Source organism: Saccopteryx bilineata, chromosome 4 (genome assembly GCF_036850765.1).
Source record: "Saccopteryx bilineata isolate mSacBil1 chromosome 4, mSacBil1_pri_phased_curated, whole genome shotgun sequence".
Lineage (NCBI taxonomy): Eukaryota > Metazoa > Chordata > Mammalia > Chiroptera > Emballonuridae > Saccopteryx > Saccopteryx bilineata.
Window position 1 is genome coordinate 32,870,827 of NC_089493.1, and position 18,255 is coordinate 32,889,081.

Genomic DNA, 18,255 nt, shown 5'->3' on the forward strand with positions numbered 1-18,255 from the left:
TTCCTTCCGCTCCCAAACCCGTTGCTAAGGAGCAGAAAAGAACCTTTCCATTCTTTTAAGAAGAGGAGCACAGTAGAAATGGCTTTGCTTTGTTGCACCCACTTCAGAAAAGACCAAACTGTGGGCTCCATAAAGTGCTGGTCCTCCAAAGGCAAGCTTCAGCCAGGGTGGGCGGAGGCTGTCCCCCAGGGACCCGTCTAGCAAGGACGGACACAGTGTCCAAGGCAGAACCTGTTCACAGGTGCCCGCATCCCCAGGATCAAGCCTGGAAGATGCCCCTAGAACACTCCCTGACAGACACCTTTGTCTGATCTGAGAGAAGCATGCTAATGGCATCCACCTAGGACCCTGTCCCTCCCTGAATGAGGCTTCTTGCTGTTTCTCAGGTTGCCAGGGAGGGGAGCAGATGCAGGGAAGCCCTGGAATAGGCACCACAGAGGCCAACACAATTTAATTAAGCTCCTGATGCTTAGAAGGGGCCAGGCTTCCGACAGCCTCCCCCCCACCCTCCCATGTATGGAGCTTTGAGGCAGCGTGCTCAGTCTGTTTGTTCTTTTAGAAGCGCGCCTGGGAAGCTAGGAGTTACTTGTTTCCGAAAGGTAGGCGCTCATCAGGTGGGTGGTCTTAGTGTTTTCTGTGTGCTTTGATTCCTTGCCTCTCCTTTTCAGGACCACTGAGGGGTTTATTTCTCCCTCTCGCAGCAGTGCTCGGGGGTTTGGCTGCACAGTGCGCCCGTGCTGGCTTTTCCCACAGGCCCCGCAGAGGCAGCCCGGTTGCCTTTGGAAAGCCCTGGGCGGGCCCCCGGGGGGAGCGGGGCTGCAGCTGTGGGCCACCTCCCTTCTGCAGCGGGCTTTGATCAGTTTTCGTGGGGGCTGCATGCAGTCTGACCTCCCATCTCCAGCGTCTCTCAGGTGGAAAGTTCTGTTCAGCTTGTCTGTGGCTTCAAAGGCTCTCCCTCCTTCAGGCTGGGACGAGACTGATAATGGTTCTCATTTTGTTGCCGTGTAATCTCCCAGCAGCCCCTATCTTTCCATTGACAGGCTTCTGCCTGTTTGCTTGGGCTGCTTTGGCCAAACTCAAACCACCTTTCTGGTTGAGGAAGCACATTGATATCCTCCCCCGATGAGGCTCCTTTGATGGCTCAGACATGGCCTCCAGCCCAGACAAAGGTGACCGGGCCGCTGCAGCTGGGCACCTGGTGAACCAGACTCGGTGTTGGCAGGGTAGATGTCCCAGACGGGCAAGGGCTCCCTGAGCCTGAGAGTCTGTCGGGGGAACCTCCAGCTCCACCCTTCCCACCTCTGAAGTCCAGGCTGAGGGCAGCACATGCTTTCTGCTCTGAGCACTCCAGGAATCCAGCCATGGGGGCTGACCGCGCCCGCCCCATGCCCGTGCCTGAACCTGGACTCAGTGTAGGGATGGCCACATCCTGAGGTTGACTACATTTCCGCAAACTGGAGCTATTCACTGTCTTGAGCGGTAAGCACTAGGCCAGCCAAACTCGGGAAGTTCCTTTTTGCCTATTATTTCCAACAGTGTGGCCTTCTGGCCTCAGTTCTCTACTCAGGGTAAACATCCAGTCCAGGATTCACGTCTGGCTCCTCCTCACACTGCCAGTGACCCTGGTCTCGGGCTTCCCAGACCCCCAGACTGGGTGAAAGGACAAGGGCTGGCTGACCACGGTGGCCGTGGCGGGTTTAGACAGGGTCGCTGCTTCCCCAGAGGTCCAGCGGGGCCCCCACATGGCCCTCTGTGTCTTACCACGCTGGAGGGGTTAGGCTGCACGTTGCCCTGTGGTTTCCTCATATTTAAAATGAGGGTGGCCAAGGGCAACAGGAGCGGTCAGGAGAGCATCCTTCTTCCCCAGCCTGATAGCACAGGGCTCTTCCTTCCTTTGATCATACTCAAAACAACTCCTGCAATAGAACAATGAGCCGGGAGAAGGCCGGAGGGGAATTTATTATGCTGTTGTCCTGTGGCACAGCCTTGTCTGACTTTATCTTGCGCAGAGGTCTGTGTGGGAGGAAGTCTGGCAGGCTCCTGGGTCGTCTCCCACTCCTGCACTCCCTCCAGTGTGGAATGCTGGGAGGACAGCAAAGAAGCTGCTGTGTTAGCCACACCCCAGCCCCAGCTACAGCAAAAGGGAGAGGGGCTTTGATCTCCAAAATTCTGACAGGGACTCTGGGAAAGGCACAGGATTCCTGACACCTACAGCCCACCTGAGCCCATCCTGATAAAGAGAGGGGCCCCAAATAGTGTCAGGATCTTGATCAGTATTAGTTCTGAACGCAGATGTCTTGCCCTCCATCTGCTGTTAAAGAGGGTCTGAACAGGTGCTCACAGCAACCTTAACCTTGATCATTTCGTTACCCAGACTACACTGCCAGTGGTGCTAATATTCAGAAAGTAAATGAATCTTTGCTCGTCAGCCAGTTGGGTGCTGTGGGCACTGTAGGGCACCAGAACGACTGCTGTCATAACCCTGTGGATCGAGCACGGGTAGACCTGGTTCAGGGTCCGACTCCACCATCATTCACTGAATGACCCTGAACTGAGCCTCAGTTTACTCATCTGTAAGATGAGGTTGAGAATAATGACCCTGTAGGGAGGGTTGTTTTGCGGATCCAATGAGATAATGTATATAATTTACCTAGCATGTAGTAAATGTTCTGTAGAGTGTGGTCTTGACTTTTGCCATGCTTTCAAATAGGTAGGAGGGGCTGATTTGACTTCCTTCCATCCTCAAGTGAGCTGTGAGCCCCGCTCTCAGCTACCATGAGCCAATATGTGAGGTTCCCCTCAGACACAGACCCATGTGCCCACTGTCAGTGCCAGGGCACCGGATCAGCTTCTGGTGCAGATTACTATCAAGCTTGCTCTTGATCCCCTTCTGAGACACATCCTCTGAAATTCCATGACTAATGCTGAGTCTACCCGGTAGCAACCAAACTTCAGCAGAGAACAATGGGTGTGGGTGAGAACACCTTAATAGCCAGGCTGTTGTTTGCCAATATTTTGTTTTGGTGGTGGTAAAATGGATTTTCTAAGCGAGATGAATAGGTTTGGACATTTCTCTGCCTTTAAAATTTCTACAGTCTGCGAGAAGAAAAGCAGTAAGGCACCCAGACAGAGATGCGCCACACCTGGGTGAAGTCTCCCCACCCGAGCGTTCTCTTTGAAATTGTTATGTGCTAAAGTTATAGAGGAAGCAAGTTCACGCTCCCATTTGCTCCAGATTTATTTGAGGAACAGGAGGAGACCTTGTAGTGTTGTGCTTCCAGAACAGAGAGGATTTGGGACTTAGAGGAGAAAAAAATGCCTGTATGAAGAACGTGGGACGTGGGGACTTCCCGGTGTTAACTGGGGCAGAAAGTTATAAGTCTGATGACTGAACTGTTTATTCACTATGCCTTAACCCATTCACTTACCGAACCTGGGCCTGCCATGGTTCTGCAGGCAATGGGCTAGGCCACTGGCTAGAAGAGCCAGAGAAGACCCAGTCCCCGTCCTTGCTGCCTGTAGAGCTAAGTGTGAAAGCAGGGCAGGCACACTGAGCATGTCATGGCCATCTTGCCAGTAAGTGCTCAGAGAGATGGCCGCGGGAGCGCCAGGTGTCACCTCCGGGGGCGATGGGAAAGGCTTCCCAGAGTTGGTGACATCTGAGCCTAGAGCTGAAGAAAGATTAAGACAGGGCATGAGTGTTGCAGGCAAGTAAGCACAGCATCCGCATTGGCCCAAAGGCATGAAAACAGGTGGCGTGTGTGGGGAGCGCAGCCTCTGGAAGGCTGGAGAGGCTGCGGGAAGGAGAGCAGCCGTGCGGGCAAGTCAGAGCCGGCTGGGGAGGGCCTTGCATTTGACCCAATTCTTTCTGCTGACTTTTTCCTTTTTATGAGAACACCAGTCAAATATTTGCCATAAATCTGTTCTTTTACTCCTCTCAGTAGCCCCTTTACACAGATAAAGGCAGGGAGGCTCAAAAAGTAATTACCTCAAAAAGGGCTGCATACATCGCAGGAACATATAGGGAATGCCTGGAGTGACTGATAGGTTGCCACTGGAGAGGGTGGGAAGAGGATGGGTTCGGGGAGGGCATGGGGCTTTAACTGCATCGGTAGTTCATTTATTTCTTAAAGCAGATGGTGGGTGCGAGGAAGCTCTTCATGCCTTTTTGTACAGCGAAATTTTCCTAGTGACTTTTCAATGGACTAGTCCACTTTCCACTGCACTGACCATACTAGGGCATCATCTCTATTGGAAAGTTTGCCTTGCATGGAGACTGGGGAGCCCTGGGGAGCCTAGGAGTTGCCCCTTTCGTGTTCCAGTGCCTGCTGAGCTTCCCACTGTGGTGGCGTGTAAGTCACTTTTTTTTAAAATTCCCTTTGCCAAGGTCTCAGAGGCCATACTTCTACAGAAAAAGCAGGACAGAGAGGTTTGAGCCTGGCCCTCGGGTGGACTGCTCACAAAAATTAGGGGATCAGGGAACACGTAGATACGTGAGTACTTTCAGCCTTTTGTATAGTGCATTTTCACCAATGAAATAAAAATTGGTTTTGCATCTCATTTGCATAATCAAACAACTTTCTTTGGCTTGTCATTTGCCTTTCTGATGTTCTTGTTTAATAATAAAAAAAAAAATCAAATGCTTTTTTTATCGCTTCATATTCATTTTGAAATATTCCCTAATTTTTGTGAGCAGTATAGAACTGTACTTCCAACTGAACCCTACTTTGTGTCCTCAGGGAGGGCTTCTATGCTGCTTGATGGACAGGTGCTCCAAGTTCTTTTTCAAGTGAATTTCCCTTTAGTTACACTGTTTGCTTTTCCTGCCAGAGCATCCTGCCCCCTCCAGGGCAGTCCCTAAGAGGAGACCCAGCCCCTGCCTTCCTGGTGTGCAGAGCTTAAAACAAGAGCTCTCTGCCCATCGGACATCCTTACCATTTCCAGCTATTGAGTGTAATCAGGTGTTCCAGGATCTGATTTCAAAGCCCGAAGCCAGAGGACTCAGAGGAATCCTCTCTCCCTGTTGCTCCAGTGGGAGACAAAGGGGACTGAACAAACAGGATGTGCCAAGAGCTGCACAGAGCACAGAGCACAGAGCGCAGCCCCAGTGAGACAGGCGCACGGGGTGCAGAGTTGAATAGATGGCCCGCAAGCTGGGGCGTTGGCATGTGTGGATAATCACGTCCAAGAGGAATGAGAAGTGAGACAAGCACAGACACAGTGATTCATCTGACAGCCTCTCTGGATGGTTCTTGATAGACAGTCATGTTCTTCCAGGTTCTGCGAGTTACAGAATCCGTGTCTTAGAAGGTCCCGACTCTGGCCGTTTACCTTGTTGAGAATGTTGAGATTTCTAGAAATTAGAGAGAACCTGCCATGCTTGTGGGTTGAAGAGGGGCAGTCCTCAGGGATTGACAAGTCAGGACTGCCGTGCGGTGTTGGTAGAGAAGGCCTATTGCTGCAGTACAATATTTGGGTCCTGAGTTCATTTGTTTCTGCCTTTGTTCTGTCTCTTTTATCCCTGACTCTGATTGCCGGGCTTGGGAACTTACATCTAGTAAACTGTCTCAATCATTCACTTGAAAAAGAGTTTAAAGTCATTCCAGAGAACAGGACCCTTCCCAGGAGGATTTTTCCCCATTAAGAATATTAAAACAATGTTCATCAAGACCAGACTTGAAGGCAAACAAAGGTCATTGAGGCAACAAGGGTAGGAAGTGACTTACATTGGGAGGGAGGGGCCCCTTGGAGTAGACTGGCCACCTTACCAACGGCGAACTTAATGGTATCTGCCCCCAATTCACCATTGTTTTTAGAGATACTGTCACTGGTGCTGTCAAGCCAGGGCGCTTGGAATGTGACCTACAGGCACTCTGCTTCTAATAGTTCCTGGGGGTGTGTGTGTACCTGGCATTTGCATTTGGTGGGTGAGGCAGGAAGAACAAATGTCCCCCCATATAACTCAGGACAGCCCCATATAACCGAATAAGTCAGCCTTCCACTGCTTGAGCAGGACTGAGTGTCTTTCAGACACTCAGCTCAACCCTGAGCTCCTCCAACCTCATGTCTTTGATCATGAAACCTCCAGAAAGAGTCTCTTCAGCCCACTCTTGGTTCTAGATGAAATAAAAAAGCACCCAGAAAACGAAAACCTGCCTGAGATCTTTAGTTCACCATTGCCTCTCAAGGCAACTCTGAAATAAATTCGAAAGTTTCCAAGAGAAAATTTAATCTGGCAGAAAACATCAGACTCATGGAGATGCTTTCTCCCAGAGCTAGAGTTCTGGGAAGTGGAGATTCAGAGGCTGCTCCCACAAAATAGGCCTGGGCCAATACTCACTTGTGATGTCCTATACGCAGTGTAAACAGCTGGCACGCTACACTTCGACAATGGCCAAGAAAGAAAATTCCAGGGGAGAGCGGGTATATGAAAAGCACAATGAACATGCTAGTTATAAATGATTGCTGTTTATGTAACAAGACAACATGATTGGAGCTTTTCCTTAGTGTGGGGTCCAAGGGAAGGGAGTTAGTTGCACTAAATGGCCAACTAGGGCTGATTTTTTAGAGGTGGCAGGGGGAAACCAGCAGATACCATTCAGATTTTTCTTAAAGGGACAGACATGATGAATTGATTATTCTACTCATAAAGCAAATGGCCTTCATCAAGAATTTGACCTCTAGGGAGATTTTGAGCACAAAGTTGCGCTGTCTTTCAGAACTTGATTTATGATTCCAGATGAACCACCAGTACTCTGGGGTTATCCAGACAGGGAGGGTGAAAAAGGCAGGCCTGTTACTCAAAAGATGGCAGGAGACCCCTCCAGGTGAGCTAACTGGACAAGAGGAAGAAGTAAGCCCACCTGGGGAAGGCACCACCAGGAAGAAAAGACAAGCCCTCCCCTCCCCGTTTCCTGGTGTGGCCAGGAGACAGGTCTACCTGAGGGAAACCCAGGGGGATGGACTAACCTGAAGTTTCCCTCAGAGGACTGGAGTTTGAGCAGAACTGAAATCCGTGCTCTGTCACTCATGGTGTGACAGCTGAAGCACGGTAAAGCTGAATGCGTCCCTCACCTGTAACATGGGGTTAATGGTGCCTGGCTCAGAGGGTTGTCAGGGAGATAAGTGAGCCTTTATTGAGCACCTTACATGTGCCAGGCCTGGTATGAGGTACTGGATCAGAGGTCCCCAAACTTTTTACACAGGGGGCCAGTTCACTGTCCCTCAGACCTGTTGGAGGGCCGGACTATAAAAAAAACAAAACTATGAACAAATCCCTATGCACACTGCACATATCTTATTTTAAAGTAAAAAAACAAAACGGGAACAAATACAATATTTAAAATAAAGAACAAGTAAATTTAAATCAACAAACTGACCAGTATTTCAATGGGAACTATTGGCCTGCTTTTGGCTAATGAGATGGTCAATGTGCTCCTCTCACTGACCACCAATGAAAGAGGTGCCCCTTCCGGAAGTGCGGCGGGGGCCGGATAAATGGCCTCAGGGGGCCACATGCAGCCCGCAGGCCGTAGTTTGGGTACCCTTGTACTGGATAGACAATAGTGAAAAGGCTGAGTTTCATGGATCTCTTCTGCAGTGAACTGGGTACAGATACTGTCTAGCTTATAGTAGCTGCTTAACAAACAGACTGAAATCATTGCAGTCGTGCTGTATGGATCAAAGACAGGGGCAGCAGGTAAGGCCTTGCTGCTTGCTGGCCACTGAGCTGAGACCCAAATGAGGGCAAGCGTCCAGTAGCTTTGACTCCATCTGTCCTCTGCCCCCAACCCCTCTAACAATTAGACTCTGGCTGTATACATTGTGGCAGGCCCTTGGGCCTGACATTACACACAGCACTTTACAGTTTGAAAAAGCTGGTGGAAAAACCATCCGTCCAGCTATGTGGTCACCCCAATGGGCTCCTGGGGATGAAGACTAGGTTATTTCTATTCCCTTTTTACACATTGGGGAATCTGGACTCAGAGAGGTCACAGGAGCTCTTCGAGGGTACAGAGCTAGAAGGTGGTGGGCTGGGGACCGATGCCTATAGCCTCCCCTGACTTGGTCTCAGACAGGTTACTGGACACCAGGAGCTATCTGCTCCACAGTATCCGCGTGAGTTTCTGGTGTCCTTGAGGACATCTTCAGTTCAGAGAAAAGACTGTTGGGGACTGTTTTGGTTTTTGAAATTAGTATTTTACTTATTAAAGTGACACACTCTGGAAAAACCCAGTTTTCCCTGAGGCTTTAAAGTTCACCTTACAAATCTATTTTATTCTAGTTATAAGTCATAGATGCTCAATAAACGTTTGCGGACAATTTACTCACATTTCAAAAGATCCTTCCTTGCCTTATGCCTCAACAGTGAACCCCATCCAGTCCACCTAGTACATCCCGTGGCCAACAGCAAATCACACCAGAAGGGAGAGCGGGCCTTGCTGGCGGCCTGGGGTGGAGGTGCCACCGCGGTAGACGGGACCAACGTCAGGCCGGGGCTCCAGGCCCCTACCCAGCAGACCCTGCCAGGCTCTGTGCTGCTGGGCAGGGCTCTACTGGCAGACAAGAGGCACCTGAATGAAGGAAGATAGGAAAACCTTTCCCTTCCTCTGTTCTCTCTCCCCTTTTTATCCTTACTCTGGAAAAACACCATGTGAAGGCAAAGCTGCATGCTGGTTTAGCTTGTGCCTCTTGATCAGGAAAAGCTCAATGGGTAGCTTTGCAGCTCGGGCCCCTCCGAGCCCCTGTGGTCTGCCATAGCCCCTCCATAGTTGCTCTCTGCCTCGCTAAGCCCTCCCCTCTCCCCTCTGCCTCTAAACACTGGGTCTGTCCCTCCCACCCTCCTGCTCAGCTCCTTCCTCCCCTCCTTTCTTTGAGTCTCATGAGCTGCCCCTCCCCCCTCCCCCACATTTCCCTCCAAACCCCACCAGCTCTTTGTTGCTGAATTCAAGGTTCTCAATACAATAAAGCTTTGATGATTTGCCCCAATTGAGAAGGAATGTCAGCTTAAATTAATGAATGGCCCGAATAATAGAATGTTCAGGCGAAGTTGGGTTGCTTTCACTTTGTAAGACATCCTTTCCAGGGAGAAGCCTTCACATTTAAATGCAGTAATAGCAAAGGCTGAGAAATGGGGCAATATGTCTTAGAGACTCTTTTAAATACTTGAACAAAAAGAGCCCCTTTCTGATTTCTTTGAATCTGAGTGTTTTACTCCCAAAACCTTTCGTTTTTTGTGACCAACATGTCTTTTTATTACCATGATTTTACTGGGCTCTCAGAGACCCTGCATGGTTCCAGCTCCTGAATTCTTTATGACAGAGACCTTTCCACATCCAAAGTCTCTTCAGATATTTTCAATTTGCAATTACACGAGCATTCATAAATATGTATTCTCTTGGCAAAAAAAAAAAAGAAACCTTAAAAATATCAATACATGAAATAAATAATAAAAGAATCTGTCACCCAGTTTATACCACTTTAAGATGGTAACAATGTATCATTTATGACAAACTATCCTGCACAAAAATCCTTTCTTCAGGGTCCTGTCCAAAAGAGAACCATCTATAGCTGACTGGGTCTTACTTTTCAAGACGAAGGCGTCCCCGAGGAAGAAGGCGCTCAGCTCTGCGTCCACACTGCCATGCCTCCGTCCCTCCTTGCTCCTCACTGTGCCTCTGCCAGGAGCACTCACAGAGGGGGAGCGCATACGACAAACGTCAACAATGATTAAATCTAGATGAGAGTGCTGGGTGTTCATTAGACTGTTTTCTCTACGCTTCTGAATATTTAAAAGTTTCATAATTTAAAAAGATTCTAAGAACCGCAAAACAGCCACATGACTCTTGGAACCAAAAGGATGGGTTCTAGTTACCATGGTCCTCCTCCTCCTCCTCCCCCTCCCCTCCTCCTCCCCCTCCCCTCCTCCCCCTCCTCCCCCTCCCCTCCTCCCCCTCCCCTCCTCCCCCTCCTCCCCCTCCCCTCTTCCCCCTCCCCTCCTCCCCCTCCTCCCCCTCCCCTCCTTCCCCTCCTCCTCCCCCTCCTCTCCCTCCCCTCCTTCCCCTCCCTCTCCTCCTCCTCCCCCTCCGCCCCCCCCCCCTCCGCCCCTCCTCCCCTCCCCCTCCTCCCCTTCCCTCTCCCCCTCCTCCCCCTCCCCCTCCTCCCCTCTCCCCTCCTCCCCCTCCCTCTCCCCCTCGACTCCCAGCCCTGCTCCAGACAAGGCCGAGCCTCCTTTATGGGAACAGTAACAGAAGTAATGCGTGGTGTATTGCCCAGCAACATGCACACTTTTGCAAGCCCTTTTGTACATATTCTTCTCTTCCTCTGGGGGACAGGTAAGGCAACTTTTGTCTCCGTTTTACAGATGAGGAAACCAAGAGGTTTAGTGATACTACCTAACAATCCTGGCTCAGTTATTGCTTTGTCATTTGGCAGCAGGCATTGCTCTCGGCATCTACAAGTAGTAACTAATTCCGTGCTTACAGCTCTGAGTGACATGAGTAAATTGCTCAAGATTACAAAGCTAGTGAGCAGTGGGCCGGAATATGAGCCCAGGCAGTGTACTCATGAGCCCGAATCTTAAACACCTGCATCCTCGAGTGATGACATTACAGATGTCTCTCCAGTAGTCCAAGAGTGGAGGTCGGGCTGCCTCCGGGTCCATGCAGACTGTAAATGTCTTCACTTGGCTCACCCAATATTTTATCAATTTTGAATTGGTGCCATAATTTAAAGATCTTTTTTTAAGATTTCATTTGATAAAATCCATATTTCTGGATTTTTCCCCTGGAAAAATCAGAAGTTGTGGTAGAATCAGGTGGGCATCCCACAAAGTAACAACTGGCCGGAGCTGAGTACCTCCTGTCCCTGCAGGTCATACTCTTTCCAATCTGTCACAGTCCCCACTACTGCCATTTCCTGTGAACTGGCCTCTTTTTGCAACTTCGTTACCTGTCTAATGTGAGCATTTGAGTCTGCAACCCCCCGCAAAGCAAAAACCTACAATCCTAAAGAAATAATAGAATGCGTTGTCTTCCCTGGCACTATTGATGCACTACCCAAATCATATATGTATTTATCCATCTGTGTATTCATGCAACCATCTCTTCCTATTCCCATTCACCCATCCTTCGTCCATCCATCCATCCATCCATCTTTTCACTCTGCCTCTCTCAGGCACCCTCCCTACCTAGCTTAGCTATTCTCAGATTGACTGCACAGTGTCACGCCTACCATTTCTTGATCAATATCTATGTCTACTTAGGATTAGAAGGGCAGCATCAGAGGATGGAAGATGATCTGATGAGGAAAAAGAGTTATGGCAGGTGTTATAGACTGAATTGTGTCCCCCCCCCCAAAAAAAAAATTCAGGTGTTAAAGCCCCAACTCCCATTATTACTGTATTTGGAGATATGACCTTTTAAAGGAGGTACTTAAGAGTAAATGGAGTCAGGCCCTGGACAGTGGTAGAGCATTGGCCCAACGTGTGGAAGTCCCAGGTTCAATTTCCGGCCAGGGCACACAGGAGAAGTGTCCATTTGTTTCTCTACCCTTCTCCTCTCCTTCCTCTCTGTCTCTCTCTTCCCCTCCCGCAGCCAGGGCTCCACTGGACCAAAGTTGGCCTGGGTGCTGAGGACGGCTCTATGGCCTCTGCCTCAGGTGCTTGAATGGCTCTGGCTGCAAAGGAGCAATGCCCAGATGGGCAAAGCATCACCCCCTGGTGGGCAAGCCAGGTGGATCCCGGTCAGGCGCATGCAGGAGTTTGTCTCTCTGCCTTCCCGCTTCTCACTTCAGAAAAAAAAAAAAAGAGTAAATGAGGTAATAAAAGTGGGACCCTAATCCAGTAGCACTGGTGTCCTTACATGGGCAAGAGACACTAGGAATGCACACAAAGGAAAGACCATGTGAGGACACAGTGAGAAGGTGTCTGTCTGCAAATCAAGGAGAGAGGTCTCAGGAGAAACCTGCTGGCACCTTGATCATGGACTTGCACTCTCAAAAACAGTGAGAAAATAAATGTCTGTTGCTTGGGCTTTTTGGTGGTGTTGTGTATGGCAGCCTTAGCAGACTAATACAGCAGGGAACTGTTTTCCATGTGTCTCCCCCATCCATTTCCCCCTCCCCAGTCCCTACCCTCTTCCCCATGAATATGCAATCACTTAACACCCAAAGCCACCTGGATTAATTACTAAGACAAGTGGTCAGCAATTCAGTTAAGGTCTATTATTACTCCAGTGATGTGATGGGCTGGGAAGATGCCACTAAAGAATTCCAGTGAGCTGCACTCGGGACATCTCACTAAACCCTGTGTACCTGAAGCAGGGAGATGCTGCCTGAGGTTCAAGGCACAAGACTCTGGACCTTGAGGTGTGAGCATGAGACATAGTAGTAAAACGCCAGGTGGCTTATGGAACACCGAGTGCTACAGGTCAGAGCCTCTACTTGGTTGGGTTTAGCATGCTGTTTTGACTGGAAAGTCTGAGTCCAGCTTAAAACAGTGATGGTGAGAATAATTACTGTAAAACTGGCTTCATCTTAAGCCTTCCTATGAGTTTCCTCCAGGTGTTCTAGTTAGAGAGGCTTATGTTATTAACACAAAGATAGGTAGGTGGTTGCTGATTAACCCCAGAGGGGCCTAAAGAACTGGGAGAAAGCCAAGCTGGCTTCTGCTTCATCTCTGCATCAACTCTCACGATGCTGAAATGGTAATGACTCAGGAGTTGGGATGACGGTGTTGGAGGGAGAGGCTGGACAAACCCCAGATAGGTTCTCAGATCCCTGGGACAGTCAATGGCAGCAGACTCCCACCTGGGGTTCTAAATGGAAGAAGCAGAGATCTGGAAGTGGTCCAGAGGCACTGGCTCTAGAATCCCACGGCAGCAGGTTTAGAAACACCATCAGAACTACCTTTGCGGCCTCATAGGCTCCTAGGGAAACTGCAACTTTAGTCAGTAGATAAAAGTGTCAGTCACAGGACAAGGATTCACCAGTGATTTAATCAATACTGGCATCCTCAGAGTCCAGGAAGGAGCAGAGAAATGTTGGGTTATTTAGATTTGCCTCTAATTCACTTCTAGCCTTTTGTCCACTCAACAGGAATATGGGAATACTGAGATCTGAACTGGGTTGGGTTGGCTGTTTAACCATCTGATGAGGTATAAATGCAATGGTTTCTAATGAATAAAAGGCAAAGTCCAGTATCATAAATCAGCTTCTCCCCTAGTCCCTTCATTGATGTATGAATTCAGACAAAGCCTCTCTGGCTCAGTTGAGACAGGGAAACACCACACACAACCAGTCCTCTAAAAACACAAATATCTGTGAAAACTGCCAGTGAAGAGCTTTGGGCATCCTGGGAGAACACAGATGGCAAAGGTCTCATCTAAACAGCGTCCTTCGCTTGTGTCCTAAACCTTAGTTTGAAAGTAAGTTGCTTGGGACTTGTGATTCCAGGATCTGGGCCCAGGGCTCCATGAGGCCTGGGGGTGGAGGCCTAGGGAAAGGCAAGGACCTGGGGTGGGGACCCGAGGTCAGAAGAGGGTTCGGGGGATGAGTGGACTAGCGTGTCTTCCTGCTCTGGTCAGTCAGGGTTCGTCAGTGAAATTTTCTCGTGCTTCTGCTGATGTCCAGTTCTGGGGAAAGGGAACTTGCTCCAAAGATTGGGAGAAATGAGAAAGGTACTTGGATGTCATAGTGAGAATGAGATTTTCTTTACCCAATAAAGGATTTCATTTCCACTCCTCCTTCCACACCACACCTTCCTCAGTCTTCTGATATTTATAAATTTTAAGAGCTCTTTCTTCCCCCTTCACTCATCCCATTTGGGCGCTTCAACAAGGCGTGAAGCAGGACACGGGAGTCGGGGGGTGGGGGTGAGCAGTAGTGGGGCCTAGGCTGTGACAGGGGAGGTCAGGGCTACGGTGACAACGAGGGGAGGAAGAAGCAGGAAAGAGAGCCAGTGTCCTTGCAGCAAGCCAGTGAAGGACGTGCGTGCCCTGGAGCTCATCACGGTCGCATCCCCTCAGCTCTCTGATGGAAGCAGCCTTGCCCACATCTGCTGCCGCTTGGGCAGCCACGCCTCCAGCTCCTTCCTCAGCCCACAACTGACCAGCTGGCTAGTGACCAACGATGTTATCGGAGTCAAAACAGTAAGATGAGCCCAAGCCAATGAGATTCTCTCCTAAGAATTTTAACTAGAAAATACCAAAGAGAAAAGCCAATGGGAACTGCATTTGAAAGGCTAAAGTGTAGAGGGAGGAGCTCCGGAGACTAGGGTGGAAGTGCAGAGATGAGCAGAGACGCCAGGTACTGAATCCCCAGGGCCACCTCTGCTTGTAGAGGCTTTCCAGTTCTAGGCCACCATTCTCCTTAACAACACCTGTCCCCTTTCACCTGAGGTCACTGGGATTCTCCTCCACGCCCAGAGCCCATTACTAGTAGTTTGTACAAGTTCCACATAGGAAATCTGCAACTCAAGTATGATCTAAAGACATTTGCTTTGGGGAGAACAAGTAGGTGGGCTCCCTCAGCAGTCATGGCCTACCACTACTGCTTCCTTGTAAGCATCTTGTGTACTTGAGATTAGGTTTTAGGGAGGACATGGTATGACCTCATTTCTCCCTTTGTTCGGATGATGTCAGGGAAGGCCCGGATTATGCTTGAGTCTTGAAGATAGGAAGTGGTGCCATCTACAAAGAACTGGTCTGGTCTGAGAAAGTTAAGTCCTTTTTCAGTTTCCTGGTCTACAGATGGCTAAGAGGGAAGCCTTAAAACCATGACTCTTTTACTCAGTTAAAAGGAGCGAAGAGGTGTGGCAGCCATGTTTGTTCACCAACAAGGTCTCGTGAGTCATGTCTCATCCCCGATTTCAGGCCTCAGGAGGACTAAACTGGAAGGAAAACTGAGAGCAGCTCTTGTCAGTACGAGCCCTCATCTATTATGTCCACAGCCTCTTGGAGATGTCCCCTGGCAAGGCTGCCATCAGCACTTGACTGGAAACACATGGAAGCGGCCCACTCAGAGCAGGAATTCATTATTAGAAGAATAATAAGGGAAAGGGTGTTTTTTTTTCTCTCTCTCTCTGCTGCAGGGAGAGCTGCTTTTTGGAAAGTCACAGGGCTTACAGGGAATTTAAATCATGTCTGGTAACAAGGGGAAGAGTGGAGGTGGAAGGGCACATCTCCAGAAGACTCTTCATAGAAAGCACGATGGTCCTGTTCCACCTCAGATGTGTTGTTGAAACCAGACCACGGCTCCCTCTCCCCTGCTATCCTTTGCTCACATTACCAGCATCTGGTAGCTCCCAGGAAAAAGGACCCAGACAGACCACACCGGTTTCCTGGTCTACGCTTTTTCAAAAAAAGTCCCCTGTAGACTCAAATAAGCCGCAGAACTATTTGGTCTCCCTTCCTCAGCCCCGCCTCCACCCCATAAGTCTTTGCTCTATACCCATTACACTAAGGGAAAGGAGGGAACGTGAAAGGAGACCTTTGCCAGCTCACGGGGCCTAGCGGAATGTGGCAGACATCACAGGGTTCACTAACACCCAGTTCTGCTTCCCTTCAGGCTGCCGGGGTGGAGTAGGAGTCTGTACTTTCTACCTCCATGGAGCTGGGAGCAACCACATAACGGCTTGGCCATGAGAGAAGAGGTGGGTGTTGTTCCTTTAAGCGCCAGTGCATAGCCTCTGTCTCCCTTCCCCTGCAGCGGCCGTCGTGGACGTGCTTGTTGGTGCTGAAGTGAGATGCTGAGTCATCACGTGGGGGACAGTGGCCCAGGAGACTTGAGGTCACTGAGCTTTTGGGGAGATGTTTGTTCAGGCAGCACATCTGTCCTGACACATGCCCACTATTTATTGGTCTTCTCTCCTCTCAGATCTATTTGAGGTTCTGGAGAACTTGTTGTGCTCCATCTGCAACCCCACCCTCAGTGAAATTTAGGAAAGTAGGCAATGTGCTTCCTCCAACACTCAGGATATTATTCTGAGAAGCGTGATGGGCTTCTTCCATCTAAGCAAAAGAGGCCTCTGTTGAATTCTGTAGAGGAATAAAAAAAGTCCTTTCACAGACGTAGGACAGAAGTGATGGTGGCACTATTAAAACCAAATCTCGGGGGGAAAAATGACACTCCCAAGTGGTTTTAAGACGACAGTTTTTCTGTCAGAATCTGATATTTAGCACTTCCTCTTGCTTCGTACCCCTCCCCCCACTGCCTCATCCTCATTCCCTGGCTCCAGAATTGTCATTTGGCACGTCTGGTTTTTGTTTTTTGTTTTTTTTACAGGGACAGAGAGAGAGTCAGAGAGAGGGATAGATAGGGACAGACAGACAGGAACAGAGAGAGATGAGAAGCATCAATCATCAGTTTTTTGTTGTGACACCTTAGTTGTTCATTGATTGCTTTCTCATCTGTGCCTTGACCGCAGGCCTTCAGCAGACTGAGTAACCCCTTGCTCAAGCCAGCGACCTTGGGTCCAAGCTGGTGAGCTTTGCTCAAACCAGATGAGCCCGCGATCAAGCTGGCGACCTCGGGGTTTCGAACCTGGGTCCTCCACATCCCAGACCTTCACTCTATCTACTGCGCCACCGCCTGGTCAAGCATGTCTGGTTTTGTTGGACAAACTTTTACAACCTTGTCTCTGAGCAGGAACTTTGCTCACAACATACACCATAAAAGACACTATGCATAGAGTGAAGCACTTCTGGGTTAACCCAGATGGGTTAATCCAGAAACATTCACTCTGTGGGCCGACAGGGACCACACACTTCTCAAGCTTCACCTGGATGGCGGCACATCAGCTAGGAAGCTGGCACAATGAGGTAGAAAAGGTTGGACTTAGTCTTACACCTGTGTCTGTACACATACACCAAAGAAAGAAAAGTCACTGCATCGCATCCAAGTTTAATAAAAGTAATTAACAAAGCAGGATGCTTTTCCTAGCATCTCAAGGGTGGTACCAGCTTGGCAGGTTTTCAGCTCATGAATACTACCTGTGTCTTCTTTCTTGCTAACATTTCCCGGGGCGATTTTCCTGCGCATGTCTCCTAACCTTTAATAATGGTGAGAAGAGAAGACGGCAGCGATGGGGCCTCTGCCATGGCCCCAGCTCCGCAGCGCAGGCTTCCTGCAGCCACCTCTCCCCGGCGCCGATCAGAACACTGGCATCACTCTGGTGAGTCGTCTATTTGGAAAATATCCACTGCGTTCCTATTATGTGTACAGTATTATGCTGAGTACTTTAGTGCCTTGAGAGTGACCAAGAGAGGCTGTGACAGAGACGAACAGAAAGACAACGTGGGTGAGGGGTGATGCAGGATGCCCTGGGTTCCAATCCACGTTCGGTCACTTTCTAGCCAGAGACTAAACCCTTCTTGCTTGGGCCTCATCTGTAGGAAGGAATGGTGAGTCCTAACCTGTCAGGTGGTGAGGAGATTATGTAAGCTCAGGCGTGTACTGTGTGTGTGTCGGACATGCAGCAACACTCAATAAACATTGGCACGGTGCAGAGACAGTGCTCGGGGGTCCTGTCCTGGCAGTACAGCTTGTGGTGAAACACCCTGGTGGGCCTCGGAGCTGGAAAGCGCTGGGATTGGTTTGTTAATTGCTGGGTGTAGAGCACTGTCTTAGTGTGTACAGGGGTAAAAAAAAAAAAAAAAAAAAAACAACAACCAAAAAACCAGTCTCAAGGAGGAAGCCATTTAATCTTTGACATTTGTGATTGAGATATGTTTTCCTTGTACCTTTTCAAGACGTTTCTGAGTTCCCTGTTTGAATGTGTGAACTGTTGAGCTTCTCTTTCTTGGCAGATAGTGAAAGTGCAGAAAGACTGAATTCATAGTCACAGGGAACAGAACATCTTTCCTAATTGTTCAAATACTCCCTGGATGTTTGAAATCAGCCAACTCATGTAATAAGAATTCATGGGAAATTTACATTTAATCAGCTGTGAAAACTCAGCTTGGTTTTCACAAATGTCCTATTGAAGACCACAGGTTCTCACATCCCACCTCACTCAGAGGGAGCACAGTCGGGGAGTCGGCCTCCCCCACCTCTTCTAGGTCTTCCCAAGCCATTCGCACCTTCCAACGCCCAGAGTGCTGTTCCCTGCTTGCTCTCCAGGAATGCCGGTCCCTGGTTCACTGCAGTGGAATGAAACTCCTTCTTCTGCCCTTGCAGCAGGTGGCTGGAATGTGCCTCTATCATGTCACTTTATTTTATTCTGTTTTATATTATTGTTAGTAGCGTATGAGTCTCTTC

At 49.3% G+C, this 18,255-nt stretch overlaps 1 long non-coding RNA gene across 1 annotated transcript; it reads left to right on the plus strand.

Annotated features, from left to right (window-relative positions):
- Window positions 1-549: 549 nt before the first annotated feature.
- On the plus strand, window positions 550-18,250 carry LOC136335241 (uncharacterized). The gene is made up of 4 exons (XR_010731290.1): window positions 550-599; window positions 15,565-15,649; window positions 17,067-17,170; window positions 17,984-18,250. It is a non-coding gene; the product is annotated as an uncharacterized lncRNA (long non-coding RNA).
- The last annotated feature ends 5 nt before the right edge of the window (window positions 18,251-18,255 follow it).